We start from the raw sequence: 16,344 nt of genomic DNA on the forward strand, positions 1-16,344 counted from the left end.
TCACTTAATGTACACTCAATCCATCGTCAGACAGGAGTAGGGAGTGTTGGAGAGTTCCAGCTTCTGATTAGAAATAGCATTTTATGGGATAGCAGCTTTGCTTTAGACATAAGCAAGCAGCAGATTAGAACCTTACATTGCAAGTCCACTCTCTGTGAGGTGGGGAAGCTAGCAAAGGGAGAGAATAGATTGATTCAAGCCTACTGTATCTGCAGAACTACTTCAATTGAAAGAGAAGAGGGTAGAAACGGTAGGTGTGAACCTGGAGTGGCTTGAGGAGTCACATCCAAGAACTTTTAGTGAAGTACTTGGACACTTCCACTCAACAGGTAAATATTCAGGACAACAGACTTCAAAGAGGTCAGAGTGTGAAAACACACACACACACACACACACACACACACACATGCAAGCATGCCTGTGAACACACATACTCATACACACACACACACACACACACACACACACACACACACGCTCATACATACACACCCTAATGAATGCATGCACACAGGCACATGCACATACACACCCATACAATGGCCAGCCAACTAACCAATAAAGTGGGCCAGTGAGATGACTCTAGGAATAAAGAGAATCAGGTAGATTAAAATCAGTGATAAATGTATGCTGAAAACATCTTAGTTGTATTTTTCAACCAGTTTGCAGCAACATGGAAGCATAGCTATTGCTTTTTATTCCTTTCTTTTACTTAAGTTTTTAAGTATGACATTAGGAAGGAAGAGGGAATCTCTTCGGAGTCAGCGAGGAAGAGGCTGGCTCCTGTGCCAGAGAACCCTCCTGAAGAGAGGATTGAAAATCATGCTAATTTGGGACAAATTAATTTGCTTTACACACCTTTGGGTTCTATTTAAATCTATTAAATTATTATAAACCTTTATTAGACATGGGTTTAAGTTCCATAGGAGAACTTTGGGGAGCTGTGGGCCTAAGGCTAAGAATATCGTTCTCAGAGCAGACACACCAAAAGCTATTTTCTGTTTTAACCTCAAACTGTTTATGGCTTTTTATAATATTTATATTTATTTTATTGTTATTCTGCTATGTCTGAAATGTCTATAAATCTTCTGAAAATAGTTTGCCAATTTTTTTTTTTTTAAATTTTCCCCAGTGTTTCAATTGACGTCATTACTGCGTATTTCGTATGTGCTATAAGACATGGAGTTCATTTGTTTTTAGATTCATTTCCTGTTTCTTACATTATCACACTTATGCAAACAAACAACAAAGAATTTAAATATTCTAGGCACCAGTATCAAGGAGATGCCATCTACAAACATGGCAATGAAGATTCTTATTCCTTTTCAAGAATTTGGTAAAGTATTAATAGTGCCTTCATAAGCAAGGAAATATGATAGTACTGATGCTATCTCATTGCAAATTACAAGGCACATGCATATTTCAGTAATTGTAATCAAGGTTGCTTCCTATTCTGACTATATAGCATATATAAAATATAAAAGACAGTATCTCCACAGAAGCATAACAAATATCACTATTATTTGTAGTGTTTTTTGAACACACCATGTCACAACTCTTCTGGTCTGTCTTGTGCTCATTCACAATGTGCCAGTCAACTGTCACCTCAGTGCTAGGTTGAAAATTATGTTAGGGGGCTAGAGAGATGGCACAGTGGTTAGGAGCACTGGCTGCTTTTAGGACCTGAGTCTGATTATCAGCACCTATATGACAGCTAACAGATTTCTATAACTCTAGTCCCAGGTGATCTAATGCCATCTTTTGGCCTCTGTGGGTACTGTATGCCTGCAGGGCTCAGACATGCAGGCACAGCACCCAATACATAAAATGAAAAAAAAAAAAAAATAGCAACATTTACAAGTCTGTTACCTAGGACTGGCTGTCAGCTGGATCTTTTCTTCCTCATAGGCTCTTATATTTCACTGGTCTAGCCTGGTTTTTCTTCCTGATGTCAGGAGGTTTCAAGACAAGGGCAAAAGAAGCAACAGCGGGGTTGGAGGACCAGTTTCCTGGAGATAAGCTTCTCTTTGTTCCTAGAGCCATCTCATTGGCCCAGGACTCTGTATTTGTTCCTAGGTTATAATAATGTGATGGCTATTCCTGGATGTCAACTTGACTACAGCTGGAATTAGCTAAAATCCAAAAATGGAAGGCATGCCTATGAAGTAATTTTGCTTAATTTGCAGTACGATGTTCCACTTCTAATCTGGATATTTGAGGTGGGAAGACACATCCTTAGTCTAGATTATTTGAGGAAGAAAGAATTACTTCTAAGGGCCACAAGTTCTGCTAGATGTCTCTATAGGAACACAGAAGAAGGAAGCTTTTGCTCATTGCCTGCTTACTGTTGCTTTGCTAGCAAGTCCAGCCCTTCACTGATAGTAGAACCTATTACTTCAGGATTCCAACATATACTGAGTATCAGCTAAGACATCCAGTCTCATTGACTGAACAGTTACTGGATTATTGGACCTTTCAGACAGAGCCACTCATTGTTGGATTAACTGGACCACACCTGTAAAGCATTCTAATACCTCCACCCCCACTCCCTAAAAAAGCAGTTTTGATGCTAATGTCCTGTTCTCCAATTGGTTTTTGATCTGTCAGTAAAGAAAGTCATGAAGCAATTGCTGGGTAGAAGATACAGATGGGATTCCCGGGTTCCTGGAGAAAAAGGGAGATGCAAGGAAGAAGGGATAGAGTTTGCCAGGCTTCTGATGGAGAAAAGTTGACCAGCAATGTGAGATCTCAAAATGGAGTGGCCGTAGAGGCCACTCCTACAAGTGTGTGGTCAGGGGCAATTAGCAGGGGCTAAATGAAACTAGCCACTAAAGTTTAGGGTAGGTAGGAGGTGCAAAGTGACAAGTGTTGATAATGGCATGCTCTTCCAGGCAGAAGACTGTAGCAGCTATCAATTGTACTGAGAATGCAAGTTGAAACTGAACAACTGTATATGTGTCTTTTATCCATCAATTCAAGGGAATCAGGGTGGGAGCCAGTAGCACTGTCTGATCCTGGAGCTAACTCGGGGTCATGAAAAGCTATATGCAACACCCCCTTTATATATATAATATATATATGTATATATATATTATATATATGATGTATATGTATATTCAGTATATATATGATGTATATGTATATTCAGCCTATTTCTCTCTGTATATATTCTATCTCTATATCGATTCTTAAGTTCTGTTACTCTAGAGAACACTGACTAGCCTAATTAGTAAACAAATCACTTTATCCTCTGTTGCCATAGACTAGTAGATATTTGTTTATTCATCAGAAATAAATCTCCTGCTTTGTTTAGCTTGGCACATGGACTTATGGATAATGGTCATTCTTCATCTTCCTGTTGTATTAGCTGTGGCCACAGAACTAATTTATATCCAGTGAGATGTAGGTGACTGTGTGTACAGTAAGAAAGGAAATATGTCTAGTTTTGTTCCTTCACCCCTTCCCCAGCAGGAAGCACAGATATTTCGAACACAGATCTAATACAATCATTTTGGATCATGAGATGACCTCAGGAAAGTCAATAATGTGTAGAGGAACAACGGGATAGAAGGAGACCAGGCTCTTCAGTTCAAGAATTGAACTCTCAGCCCTGGACTGACTTCTTCTGGGTTGTTTCAATGTAAGAAAAGATGCACAGTTCTCAGCTGTACATGATTCTGTGGGATTTTCAAATATTTGCAGGTGAACCTGGATTCTTACACAGCTCGTCACTGTATAAGTAGAGAGTCACTTCAAATGTTCCGCATTCATTAATCTACTGCTGGCACCTCTTTCAGCGTCATTTACAGATGGAGTCTGATCATCTTCTTTTGCATTTAGTCAAGCACAAGTTAAGAAAATATTACAAGCACTAATGACTTCTGGATCTTTTTTTTTAAAGTTTTGTTAATTGGAGTTATCTATCTCTTTTATTAGAGTACAAAATCAAGACTTAGTCATCAATTTTCAAAATACTAAAACGTGAAAATGAGTACAACTTAATTGGATATAATTTTTATACTGTTCATATGATTTCCAAATTATATTGAAAAAAGTTAATCTCGGGGTAGTCAGTTCCTTGGGAGGTTGGACCTTTAGCAAGCTTCATATTTTTTGATTGTTTCATTTCAGTTGATGCAAAAAAATGACATGAAATTCAAAGTTCTAAAATCTACAAATCCAAATGTGATGGTTACTACTGAACATCAACATGACTGGATTTAGAAATATCTAGCTGATTAGCCAATTTGATGTCTTGGTGTTTCTAATGTCCTTTCCTAAAAGGATTATCTAAGGACAGAAGATTTGAATAGGGTGGCATCCTACAGGCCGAGGGTGTGAATGATTGAATGCCTACTAGCATTGCCAGGTCCCCCCTTTATGACAACCAGGGTGTTAACTGCTTTCCTCTGCTACACCTTTCCTGCTATGGTGGAACGACATCTCTTAACCCATGAGTTCAAGTCAGTCCTTCCTCCTATCTGTTGCACTGGCTAGCTACCTTTCACAATGATGACAAATCTAACCTTCTAGCTATAGGACACATATAGACGAATGTGCAAAGTAACAGTGAAATATTATACATTCATTAAAATAATAAATATACAAACAATGTAGAAAAAGATGATGATATATTATCATCAGACTACTATCAATAGATCTGTAAAGGTATTAGAAGATTTCTTCTGTCATGTATATAAGTAACTAAGTAACAAGATACTGTGTCTGAGAGCTAGTCATGGCTGTCAAATTGACTGAATCTGGAATCAACTGAAATGAAAGCCACTGGGTACTCTTGTAAGGAATTTTTTGGAGCAGATTATTTGAACAAGGAAGACCTAAATGTGGGTGACACCTTCTAGTAAAAAAACCAGATTTTAAAAAAAACATGGCAGAAGAAAACTTTCCTTTTTGTCTGTTTGTCTTCACTCTCGCTAGCAAATGTATCTGTTCAGTTGTTGGGACATTCCTTCACCAATATTAGGACCAATTTCTATGGTATTTCAACATAGATTAAAGACTAGCAACTCTTCAGAGATCTTCCATGCCTTCAGTGCCATATTGGTACTGCAAAAATATCCAGCCTCATAAATGACCAATGATTAGATTCTCAGATTCTTTACTGTGAGACAGCCATTGTTGGACTCCCTGTATCACATTGTACATGGTGATCTAATGGACAGAATATATATTCTATTGGTTATGTTCTTTTAGAGAACCTGGCTAATAAAGTATGATAAAAAAAATAAACTTGAGATGATCTCACTTGGATGCAGAATTAACAAAAGAAGATATCTATTTGCTGATGTTTGGATGTGGATCACTTCATCAAGGCCCATGAATTAGATGGTTCTCGGTTTAGCAGATCTGGAATGAGGTGACACTTGTGAGAGGTGGTGTTTGATGTGAGGCTTTAGGGCATTGAGGATGTGTCCTTAAATAGGATTACAAGACACCTTTTTAAAAATTTCTTGGCCATTCAGAATTGAGAAGATAGTGCTGCTACATTCTCTCCACCACAATATTATGCTTTGCCACAGGCCAAAATAAATGGGACCAGATGACCAGGGACTACAAATCCTCAAAGGCATGAGCCTTAATAAAACTTTCCTTTTTTACAGTAGTTGTTTTGTGGTAGCAGTCAGATGATAAATAACACATACACGATTCCTAGGCTATTCTATATGATTATGGTTATTAACAGAGATCAGAGAATAGGCCAGAGTCAGGAAAAAACCCCATAATTTTTGTGTAAACAGCTGATCTGTCTGAAACCACATGCCCCAGTTTGGTGATATTTGTCACCAATTTCAAACTTATGAGGGGGCTACATGAAAGATTTAAGATATATTTTTTATGCTTAGGTGATTTAGTAGACCCATATCTGGCTGATGCTTGGGAAAGCTAAAGCACCATATTAATTAGCAGCTGGAAAGTGATGCAGGTGAATGAATGGTTAACTAAGTTTTGTTGAGACTAAGGAGACAGAGGGGTGTGACCAATCCTGTCCGTACAGCTGTGAGGTTCCTGAGAGGGAAAACTAACATGGAGTTTTGGGGGTCTTGTTCAGTAGTGCTATTTAAAATGTTCCTGGCCCTTCTCACTCTGCCTGCTTCTCATGCTGAAGTTAGAGGAGAGGATATTTAACATTAAATCAGATTTAGGGCTTCAATCAAGATATTAAGTTAGCCTAATTAACCAGGTGAAATATCTTTGTGCCCAAAGTCTTATCTGAATTTTCATTTAAGAGTGATACAAAGTGAGTCCCACTGAAGAAGTTTTTAAGAAGGCCATGGTAAAAAAACAAAACAAAACAAAAAAAAACAAAACAACAAAACAAAACAAAACAAAACAAAACAAAAACAAAACAAAACAAAACAAAAAAAAACCCCAAAAACAAAAAAAAAAAAAAAAAAAAAAAAAAAAAAAACCAACAACAACAAAAACAAAGCCAGATTCTTTCACAGTCTGTGTTGGTGTTAGTCAATAAACCAGTTACAAAAATTGTCTTTTGAAACAGCTGCTTGCAGTTGCAAACTGTTCCCTCAATAGTACAGCTGCTTTATTGAATAGTGACTGAAGCTCAAAGGAAGATGGAGCTTCCATTATATCATCAACATAACCAAGGCTTTGTAAGACAGCCAGTCTAGGTGCAAACCTTTTGATGCCATCCAATACTTGTGTGATCTTGAAGACAAAACTTAGTGTTTCTAAGTCTCAGTGTCTTCAGCTCAGAAAAGGTCATAGAAATCACTGGTGCCTAAGAAGAGTTGGGAGGCTTAAGTGAGCTCTTTGGTACAATAGTTGGTATTCTATATGTGTTGGTTCTTATTTTTCTATGTTCTAAGGATGGCTGAGAAATTAGGCAAGTATCGCATATTCCCAAAGTTTGCATTCACATAAACAAAGTAGGTCATGACTGTAAACCATAAAGGGTTGCGAAATTATGACATAGATTAGTACCAGAGAAAAGAAGTCCACACTAGAATTGCACCAAGGATGATCACTGTCTATTTGTAAAGCTTGTTAGCCATATGGATGCACAGCTATGGATTTCATGAAATTGATGGTTGGAAGGATGGCACATCCTGGTTTCTCCATTGCCATTGTTGCAGGGTAGTTAAGAACTCAGTTCACAGTATCATTGAGGGAATTGAGTGGTAACACTAATGATAGCTCCTATTAACTGGAGTCTATACCTTTTCATCTTACATACACATTTATGATGCTTTAGTCCTCCCAAAGACTGGGCATTAGATAGAGGTCTGCCACCATTTTAACAAATGCAAGACAAATCAAGACTACAACTTTCCCTCACTTTAGATCTTTAGATGTTATCTCAAAATAAGAATGAATCTCCTCTTCAGAGAGCCTTAGACTCCTCAGGGAAGTTGATCGATATCCTTGGATATAAAGATACCACCTTCATTTTCAACACCCAATCTAGTGACAAAATGCAGATTTTAATCTAGCGCTTTCTTTCTTGGTTTCCACACTAACAATAAGTAGATGAAACACCAAAATTCATCTACAGCATAACAGTAGAAAGAGCACAAGAAAGGAGGGGAAGGGGAGGAAAGAGGAGAAGGATATGAAGGTGAAATGGTTGGAGAGAGGAGAGGAGAGGTAAGAAGAGGAGTGAGGCGGGTACAGAAACACACAGAGAGATGTAAGAGATGGAGAGAAAGAGAGAGAGGGAGGGAGAGAGAGAGGAAGAGAGAGGGAGGGAGGGAGGGAGAGAGAGAATTATTTCATCTAAATGCAGAGAGGCACTGAATAAATATAATTATGGATGCAAGAAGGCCAACCTCAGGTTTTAATCACTATTTCTCCACTACCTACTAATTTGTTCTTTGGCACCTGCTGTCATCTGGCTTTTGGTTGGGTGGCATTAACTCACCAGGTAACCGCAAGTAATCTTTTCAGTTTATGCCTATGGAGTGTCAGAGCATGAGAGGCTGAGGAAATGAGACGCATTATGTCCCAAACCATTCCTTTTCATTAGTATTTGGCACCGATGCCTGATCTGTAACCCAATGAGCACTTCTGTAACATTATACTATGTGTTATGTGGAGATTAATATTTTGACCAAAATGTTAAAATTCTCCATGTATACCTTGCAGTGTGCATTAATGATGAGGCAAGCTAGAAGGTTGAACATATACACACTTGTTATGGATATATGCCGTAGAGACATTGATTTTAATGATGCAACCATATTTTGCATGCCAAACCACTTTACATACTGACTGCAGTTTATTTCCTTCAATCTACAAAGACATTAGTTACCAAGGAGAAGGCTGCTTCCTCTGAGTTTGAGAATTATCATCACACTAAGAAAGTAAGACAGGCAGAGCTATGTCCTCGGTAATATATGAGGAAATGAGAAACTTCTTGAGACAAAAAAGGGTGTATGTAGAGAGAGGCAGAAATAAGAAAGCCACACACGTTTACATGCTCTGTTCTATTTCTATGTGATCGATGAACAATCCTGTCACTGCTTTGGGTCTGATAACACAGACTGGTCTTCCTGGTTTGGGGTGAATGGTCAAGAGATCTACACACATTTCCTCTTTGGTAACTCCAATGAAATCTTGGGACAGTCACTTTGTAACCTAACTTCTGCAAAGGGTCTTTGTCCTTGTAAGCCATCACAAAGCCTGCCGTTTGCTCTGTGGTTATATTTTTGTTAACTCAGATATGTTTCACATTTTGTTGTCTAGCTTAACATTTGACAATTGGTAGTTTCACCTGAAATCAGATTTTATGATTTCCATTCAATAACCAGAAGGAATAATACCAACCTGACATTTCCACATGTTTGCATGGGCAGGAGCAAGCAGTGGCTTGCTGATGTGGGTTTTATTTTATTTTATTTTATTTTATTTTTTTCACTTTCCACTAGACTCTCTCTCCCAATAATGAAACTAAATATGTTAGCCTTTTGCTTAGGCTAACATATTCATAAATTTTTGCTCACCAGGCATATATTTTAGTACCCGAGTTTTTATCTAGTGTAAGGAAAGACAAATGTCCAAGATAGCCACAGATTTCAAAATTGTATGGAAGGTTGAACTTCCTTCTAAATGGAAGACAATCCCTTGGCTTTTACACTGCTAACAAGTGGACCCTTGTTGAAAGAATCTAAGACTTACACTTGGTTATGTTACTCCTCAACTGATGTAGCATAGGGATTGTTTTTTCTTTGGGAAAGTTGTCATTTCTACAAACTCTTGAAGAATTCTTTTCCTAACAGATGCCTTGTTTTAATGTTCCAGGACATACAACTATGAGAGATAACTTTCAGAAGATATCTGGGTCCAATAGCCATAAGAAGGATATTTTATAGGTGCAACATGAAGCTTTCCAAAGGAAAAGCTTTGATGGAGGTAAGCTTCGTGCTGACTAGTTACAAGTGATTTTCATCAAGTTAGGGCCACCTGAGGCCACTGTGCAACCAAAGCAGTTCCAAAGCAGATTCCCACTTTTCCCTTGAAACACAGCGATCCAAAGTTTTCTGTTAACCTTAGAAACTTGAGCAGGGTGGAAAGCTGAGAGAAGAAAGCCCAAGATAAATAGAATCTAATATCTTTCTTTAATAATAGGCACAATAAATTATTAGCATTTACCATGTGCCAGGTGCTATGCAAAGCATTTTACATGTGCTATCTCATTTAATCTCATAATTGCTTTATGAAGAACAGGTTATTTTTTCTGGTTCACACAGTGAGTCTAAGTTGCTAGGAGGATGAAGAGCTGGTTCAAGGTTATCCAGGTTGCACCGGAAAGCCATTCTCTCAATTGGCATAAGCCCCGCTCAAAACCACTTCAATATATTTATTATGGGCTAGATGGTTTTGAGAAGAAATGCCAGGAAACAAAAGAAGTGGGTTACTTATGCAATATTGGGATTCATTCTGCTTATTAAATACATTTATATTTTCTGAATAAATAAACCCTCCAATGGTTTCCACTCAGCAAAACTTTTATATACACAGCTAATGTTGCAGCGAAGTTGGGAGCAGGCAGGAGTGGGGCTTGTTAGCTCATGTTGAAACTGAGAAAAGCAAGCTGCTATACTGGAAGTGGCATTGACCAGTCACAATGTCACCTTCCCTTCACTTTCTGTATGTTGCTGCTTTCTTTTGGGGCTTAAGTTAGATGATGACCATCTGCATATGAAAGACTTGTAGACTGAGAGATAATCACATGCCTTCAACGCAGATAGTAAATGACTTTCTTCTTCCTCTTTTCTTTCAGTGTTGCTATGTAGATCATGATTTACAGGTATTATTGGAAATTAGGATGTAAGGACTCATCAATCTGTTCCAATCTGCACACCCTATCTTTCATGTAGAACACTGTCAGACCTGGCATGACATCTTGGAGAGCTATCGGTGATGATGAAGTTCTTTCTACACCAGGATCAGGGAATCTGTAATTGATCATCTCACCTAGACATGAGCTAATGAGATCCGGATGATACTGAGCTTTGCTTAGGTCTGTAGATACAGTTGGCCCTGCTGACCCACATCATATTTTACAGAGGCTATGAGATAAGGAAAGTGGCTATAGACAGATTAGCGTTAGCTTTAGTCTATTCTGCCTAAATTGTGAAGCTCGTTTAGCACTTTCCCCGTGGTGGATTTTGAGTATGGTATGCCCCCTCAAAAAACTGGGTTGAAATTTTGTTAGTATGTGGAGAGATGGTAGGAGTTTTAATAGGTGAGTAGGTCATTAAGAGAGACTAACAATGTTTTAATGGGACCAAATAATTTCCTGCGAGAAACTCAAGAGACCTCAGACTATCAACTATACCTCTATGTATACACTTCTATATATTCTACATTTATTTACCAAAAAAAGTGGCAGAAAATTATATTTCTCAAGATAGGTTTCATGAAATGTTAATAGTTTTTTTTTGGGGGGGGGATGAGTTTTAAGCAATATTTCACCTCTCTAAACCACTTTTATTCTCCATACAACTAAAATCGTAATTACTAAGTTGTGTTGACATAAGAAACCAGACCAGGAAAAAGGTTATCATTATGGGTTTTTGGCATAGGATGTGTCAGCCAGCTCCATTCATTCCTCTAAAACCATACACACTGGGAGAACAGTTCCATGTCTCTCACTCTAACAACATAGGTCTGTCTGATTCTGCATTAAAGTAAAATGTTCCCTCTTGGCCCAGTCCATTAAAGGTCTACTCCAGGCAATCTGCCATGTCTTTCTACATTGGACTCAATGAGGAGGTAGAAGAATACAGAATACCAATACACCATTGAACCTCCTGTGGGTTACAAATTCAGTATGTTAGACTTTTGATAGATGAGCAGTCTGGGTCTTAGAATCTCAGCCTTCAAGAGTGCCATTTACCAGTAAAGAACAGACCTGTTTAGGCCTTAACATAACTAATGATGAGCTACAATTGTTTTAAACCTCTTGGAACTTAGGATTCATCTGCTGAAGCAGCTTAAGTACACCTCACATTGAATCATTGCATAAATTCTACAATAAGTATGTTTCCTAGCATTTGGGTGTGCATCTACAATTTCTGTTTCTTTTTTTGTCTTTGGGGTATGAGTCAAAGGGACTCACTTTTGTACTAGTTTTTAAGAAGTTTGTTTCATTTCAATGTTGTTAGGAGTATTGTTGCTTGTTTTTTATCTGATTTCCAAATGGCACTCAATTTAATAATTTACAAAAATATGTTAAATAGAAAATTCAAGGTATGATGTTTGAAAGTTATCATTGAAAACAAAAGAAAACAAAAGCTTTGGCATTCAAAAATACTACTTACTTATGAAGTATATCACTTAACTTCAAGTCTATTTAGAGCCTAATCATACATATTATCATGCTGAAAAAGCCTGCCTACTTTCAGGTCCCTGAGAAGTATGAAGCACTCTCTGATTCAGTAGACAAATGTATTATTTCTGAGCTATGTATAAAAAATGATACCAGAAAATTCTACTTTCACAGCAACCACCTGAAGACAGAAAGTGTTGGAGCCAGGCTCCATTTTATTACCATGGTGACCTGGAATGCCCATTGATTGGGGATGGGACTTGTGAGCTCTGTCATTTCAGCCTGTTTTCTGTTCCTGGTTAATTGTGCCTTTAACAAGATCTTTGGATTAAAAGGTGGTTTTCAACCATCATGTATGGTGGACACATAGAAGCATGGCTATGGTATATTTATATTCAAAGACTGACTAGTTGTAAATCAATCTTTATGTACTTGTTACTATCATGCAGCTATATTTTTGGGCATGTACAAAGATTTTGTGTAAATTTGTTTGTGTCCCTGTGAGATTTTATATATATATACATACATATATATATATATATATATATATATATATATATATATATATATGTATATATATACTTGTTACTTGCTAAACTATCTTCCTGGTTTATTCACCTCATGCTTTAAGACATGGCTCTTTAGTGAATCTAGAACCCATCAAAATTGCTAGCCTAGGTGGTTACTAAGCCTCAGGTATCCTTTTTCTTCCCTCTTCCCCCCCAGCAGTGGGTACAGATATATACAGCTATTCTTACTTTTTACATAGACATTTGGGATTCAAACTTGTGTTCTCAAGCTTGAAAAGCAATCAGTTTATCCACTGAGCAATCTCCTTATCTCCTACACAGAGTTTTTAAGATAATATGCATTTATACTGTCTTCCCAATTCATGTTGTTTCCGCATCCCCCACTGTAACATTCTTATTTCTCTTAGGAGAATCATACTCTCACTACAATATGATTACAATATCATTAACTCTATTTCCAGGTTCAGAAAGTATAATGTGGCCCTAGTCTGGACAGCTGAGAATTATACCTCTTAGCCAGGAGGATGGGTTCAGGAATTGGCTTGTTCTTACTTCAAGCCAATGTAAATAAAATCTGATATTTGTTAGAATAATGAATGTATGCAATATTTTCTTAACATCTGGATATAGGGAGGAAGCCCAGAGCTCTGCAAACTATCATATCACCATAAGGAAGCTCAAAAGCCAAGCAATAAAAGAAATGCAGAACAAAATCAGTTTTTCTCTGGTTGTCAAGGTCTTGTGATTTATGTAGTCATAAAGTAACGTACACTTGGTTTTCCAGATATGTAAGAATTTTAGACTTGAGTTAACTAAAACTGTAGTTCCTGTCATTTTTAATTAGGTATTCACTAATATGACTAGAGAAAATGAGGAAACTGAAAAAGTGTGTGGGGCATAGACATAATGTAATTGCAATAAATTCTGTGAATTTGCTCTAGAACTCCAAGTTCTCATTTCATTTGATTTTTTTCTTGTTGAGGTAGTTTGTCAATGAGATGTTAGATCCAGGTATTGTGTTTATAGAGTGTGCGTTGACTAGGTGAAAAAAAATACAGGCTTTGGATAGAAAATCATAGTGAACACCTGTGCTGCAACTTTCTAGCCATGTATTGAGAATAAGGTAATTTCATCTGCTTCAGTCTCTTCTGTGAATGGTCTATTGTGAAGATGCAATTAGACTACATATGTAAAGTGACTAACATAGCTTCAGAATAGATATGTTTCACAGTCAATATTATTTTTAATAAAAGCTTTAATTTTCACACAATATATGTACCGAACAGTACACAAAACAATTATACTTTACCCATTCTATCTTTGCCTTTTGATTGATTGATTAGCTGACTCATTCATTTAATTTCATCATCCAATGAGTTCCTTTGAATAACTTACTTTTCCATTTTAATTGCACACCATTATAGATAGAGCAGGTGCAGAATAAGGGCCCTGCATGATCAAAAGCATCATGGTTTACACTTTAAAAATGTTCTCTTTCCAGCAGTGTTTAGGTAGCCAGTGGATGGGAAACCTGCATAATGTCATCTTCATAAGTTATGATGATTACTGACATATACTTGAGTACAGTAAAAGTTATTGAAAAAGTATTGTTTGCCTTTAAAAACTAGCTTAAACTCACTGGGAGAGATATTTTGCAATGAGGAAGATACATTTCATAACAGTACACATTTGAACTTAATTTTGATCTGGTTTAATCCACTCATGAAATGTTTGCTCATCCATCCCGTCACTACCCTTTTGTTCCTTGACAGGTGTATACTTCTTTAATTTTCTATGCATAATCTTGCAATTGACTCTAGGCAATCTGGATCTTGAGGATCCAGAAACAACATGAAGAAGTCAGTATTTCCAAGTTCTGACACCTAACGGAACAAGTCACAGATGCTATCATTTGGAATTAGATTGTCCTTTTCCAGTTGGTGTTTTCAATGTGAAATTGTAGATAAATTCACACTTGGACTGACAGAGGAACAAGGGAAGAGAAGTGAGAAATAGCAAGTGCTGTGAAGGGAAGGAGAAAGAGGAAAAGGAATTCACAGGTCAATTCAAATAAACTTTCTCCCTCATGCCTTATTTCCTAGGAGCTAATTTTTAAACCTTAATTCATAATTTTCTAAATCTCTTCTATCCTGCTTTTGTTTTTTTCTGTGGGATTATGGGTTAGAAAATTATTACAAATATTTGTTGTTCAATGTGCAAATTCTGGATATTATATAAACCTTCCACATAGCCAGATACCAATCAGAAGCTATTAACCACGGATTAAATTACAAACACATGAAATGATTCTTCGTAAGTATGCTGAAAGAAGTCGACATACACCTCAGCTATTCTACAGTAGGGAAGACATAAGGGCCAATAGATTTTCCCATATTATTACTTGTGACGAATTTTGTATAATATAGGTGGAGTGACTTAACATTACGTACTTTTTCTCCCTCTAGACACTTTTGAAAAATTTCTTTTAAATTTTCTTGGTGCATACTGCAATGAGATCATTGCCTCTTTATATTTGTTTTCTTTGCTGGACTCCTATTATGCCTCGAAATATCTTAAAAGTAAAGATTAAACCTTGTTTTTCTGGCAGTTAGCACAATATCTGGGACATATTATTTAACACATAGGTTCATAAAGGAAGGAAGGTAAAACATAGCTTGTAAAACTATACTAAGTATAAAATTATGTTTTAATTCATTGTGTTATGATATATTCACCACAACAATAACAAAATATACTCCATAAAAGGTGCAAATGCTAGAAAGAAACTGTCATTGTTCCATCATCAAGATTTGCCATCTTTTCTCCCAAGAAGCAGTTTGAAGTTTTTCACCCTCAAAGATGGACTTGAGAATGATTTTCCTGGCCTGGAGAGATGGCTCAGCCAATAAAGGCTAGGCTCACAACCAAAATATAAGAGAGAATGATGTTTCCCCAAACCTATGGACATACTGTTTCTTCTACTTTTTCTTTTTTCCTTTTTAGTGCAAATGTTATGATTCTAACTACATATTTTTACTTGTAAGTGCACAAGTATTTTCAAAATTAAAACTAACCCTAAGAATCATTTGATTGGCACTTAACTTGCAGCAGCAGATAAAAATAAATTAAATGTATAAAATACTGGTCACAGAACTGTACAAGCAACCCTGTTAGGTGAAAACAGACCAGTAAGTACTGATGGGGTGTCATACAGAGTACATATTTATTTAGTTAAAAATCAGGGTTCCTAAGAGTAAGCAAAGCTAGCTTCCATTTCTAGTTTTTGCTGCTGGAGTCCTTTGAACAGCTCACTGTCACCTTTCCTTTGTGAATTTTTTTCTCTTCCAGTACAAAATAAAGCCTTTATACCAACTGACCGAAGGCTCCCTTTCAGATTTAAAATCCTATTCTTTTATGATCTCTAATTTCATCTGGGAAGTAATTGGGAAAATAATTTATTCATAGAGTCTATAGTCCAGTTCTCTTCTTGCAATACACCTATTCTGTAATGCAACTGTGCTTAGATTCATACGAGCATGCTAATAGTTTGCGCATCTTAATTTTTCTCTGAAGGCTTACATGTCATAGCATTCTCTCTTTTCCCCACTGTACACATTTTTTTTAAACTTTATAAAATCAAACTCTCTTTAAAAATATCAAAGTCTCTTCTTGTAATGAAGCTGGCTCTAAGTTCTTTGGATGCCGGGAGAATGCTGAGATGTGGGGAAAATCATTTCCATTTCTGTTCTTTACAGCCACGCTATAAAGAAAAATAATCATATCATAAGTATTCGTTTGTAGAGCCATGATTCTTTCTTAGTCCCTTCTTCAACAGAACTGAAATAGCCTGAAGTTTACATTTTGCTTCAGTGCAGGAAATTTTAAATAGCTGAGCAGAATAAAAAGAGGTTCTAGAAAATTCATTACTTTGTCCAAATGACTTTCAAGGTGATATTTTACTTCTAGCAATACCTAAGGGGATATATAGATCTTAAATACTGT

General features: G+C 36.8%; 1 protein-coding gene across 1 annotated transcript in view; it reads right to left on the reverse strand.

Annotated features, from left to right (window-relative positions):
* Positions 1-16,344, reverse strand: part of Vwc2l (von Willebrand factor C domain containing 2 like) — a 165,814-nt gene that overhangs the window by 99,049 nt on the left and 50,421 nt on the right. The gene's annotated exons all lie outside the window — the stretch shown is intronic.

The sequence above is a fragment of the Arvicanthis niloticus genome, chromosome 3 (genome assembly GCF_011762505.2).
Source record: "Arvicanthis niloticus isolate mArvNil1 chromosome 3, mArvNil1.pat.X, whole genome shotgun sequence".
NCBI classification, from domain to species: domain Eukaryota; kingdom Metazoa; phylum Chordata; class Mammalia; order Rodentia; family Muridae; genus Arvicanthis; species Arvicanthis niloticus.